Genomic DNA, 2684 nt, shown 5'->3' on the forward strand with positions numbered 1-2684 from the left:
AGACTTAACTATAAGACCTGAAACCATAAAACACCTAGAGGAAAATAGGCAGCAAGCTCCTTGACAGAGATATTGGCAGTCTTGAATCTGACACCAGAGACAAAAACAACAAAAGCAAATATAAATAATTAGGACTATATCATACTAAAAAGCTTCTGCCCAGCAAAAGAAGCCATCAGCAAAATTAAGACAAGTTACAAAATGGGAGAAAATATTTTCAAATCATATATATATGATCAGGGGCTAATACCCCCAAATAAATTAAAAACTCATACAACTCAACAGCTAAAAATAATGATATTATAAAATGGACAGAGGATCTGAATAGATATATTTCCAAAGAAGATACAGATGGCATAACAGGTACATATTCATCATCACTAATCATCAGGGAAATGCAAATCAAAACTACAGTGAGAAATCACCTCACACCTATTAGGATGGCAATTCTCAAAAAGATAAGAAATAACAAGTATTGGCAAGGGTGTGGGGAAAAGAGAACCCTTGTATATTGTTGTGGTAAATTGGTACAGCCACTATGAAAAACAGTAGAGAGATTCCTCAAGAAAAAATAAAAATAGGACTGTTATAAGATCCAGCAGTCCCACTCTAGGATATTTATCTGAAGAAAATGAAAGGTTAAGAACCCATTAACTCAGACAGGTAATCTGCACCCCCATGTTCATCGAACATTATTTATAATATCCAAGATACAATACCAGCCTTAGAGTCCATCAATGGATGAATGGATTTTTTTAAAAATTGTGGTTGTATATGCAATGGGATGTTTTTCAGCCATAAAAAAAATAAAACTAAGAAGTACAAAACAATGAACTAATTATTATGGGTGCATATTGTAGGAAGTAACTATTTTCTTTTGAAGGATCTAGGAGGCCTTCACAGAAGAGGTGACCCTAAAGTGGGATCTTGAATGATAACTAGTATTTCACAGATACAAAAGGAGAGGCGGGCATTCTGGGCAAAGGAAATTGTAGAAGCAAAGGCACAGAAAAGGTGCAGGTGATTTTTTAGGAGTGGTGGCACTCCTGTTTGCTCTGAGCAAAGAAAGAATAGGCAAGAAGGTGGAATGGGGAGAATTTATAGCTGGAGAGAAGACTAAAAAGGAATACTGCAATAGGGCTTAGTGTTGGGCCAGGATGGCAATATCAGCAACTGGATTATATTTTAGGAGAGCAAACGCAACGACCAAGGCTTTAAAGTGTGGAATATGAATAGAGATCTCAGGTCCATGTGTATTCGGGAAGAGAACTCTAATGTCAATTACAAAAGCTGGTTTAAAGTTGGAGGAGTCTGGAAGTAAAAATATTAATATTACTCTTTTGAGTCATTGCCAAAATGTGAGTGAGATGAAGGAACCCCAAGCAAACTGCTACGGACCACGTTGGTCTTCTGGTCTACCAGAAATCCTTCCTTTTAAAGTCTCCTTCACCGTGTAAAAGATATCACTGTGGAAAATAATGATACTTGAATAATTTGTTCCAATGGGCAAGGAAGCTGGTAGGGAAGTGTGCCCTGTCATCTTTTTATAGAGCCTCAGTTCTTTCTGGTGGGACGTTGAATGAGACCAGTTTGGAAGTGCCAATAGGTAACTGTTTAAAGTCTTTCAACCTGTTTATTCCTTTGCCAAAACAACTGGGACCTGGCTTGCTCTTGCTCTACTCCACGTTTCCAAGAGCACTCAGCTCAGCTCTGTATGGTTACCACAATATCCTCATGCCTCACAAAGCCAGCTTTACCATGGGTTATACTTCCCTGTCAGTCTACTGGCCTCTACCCCACCAGTTCACTTTCCACTTTACAATTGCTCCGCTGAACATGTAGGCTGTTGTACATGAGTGGGTCAATACAACCACACAGATCTCACTGCCCTCCAAGATAATCCTAGATCAGACTTGTTCTGCCTTTCATCCACTGTTGGATAGGTTGCCTCCCCAGCATTCATTCTTCCTTTTAACAATTGTTAGTTTCTATTTTGGGAAACACTGTTTCTAAAAATCTATCTTTACCCACAGGAATTATCATGTGCATTAACCCAACTCAACCAGCAAAGCCCATGCCTCTGGCCACAGATAATTAGTTCAGAGGTAGGCATATAACAAATCAGTTGAATAAAGATAGGATTGGAATAAGAATTCTGAGAAATAAAAAAAAATTCTGAGAAATGCCCAGAATTTTAAATAGTTTAGGTTCTAAATTCTGATAAGTAAATAATTATTAATTGAAGTATGTGTGTGTGTGCGCGTGTGTGTATATCCCTGTCAATTAGTTGCATTAATGCACAATATATTTGTGGAAGTAACCTAGGAAATTTTCAATAAAGACAGAAGCTATTGTGACATTTTCTGTAATGACAAATCATCCTCACAAATGAGAGTGTATATCGGTATATGCATATGAATCCATGCATGTAAAATAAAGAAGCATGAATTGTACATCTTTGTTTCAGAACGTGATAATCAGAAGCAGAAAGGTACACATGTTGGTCTCAGTTCACATCCTCTATAATCCGAGGCACTCATGTTCTGCTCTGATTTGGCAAGATCTAGCTTTTGGACACGGTCCAAGGCAAAGACAAAGGTGAGCAGAGTGAGAATACCAAGGTACAGAGTGAGGTTTGCGATGGCAGGCCTACAGACAGCCTTCACCATGACGTATAATAAGCA

The sequence above is a fragment of the Nyctereutes procyonoides genome, unplaced genomic scaffold, assembly GCF_905146905.1.
Source record: "Nyctereutes procyonoides isolate TBG_1078 unplaced genomic scaffold, NYPRO_anot_genome, whole genome shotgun sequence".
Classification (NCBI taxonomy): Eukaryota; Metazoa; Chordata; class Mammalia; order Carnivora; family Canidae; genus Nyctereutes; species Nyctereutes procyonoides.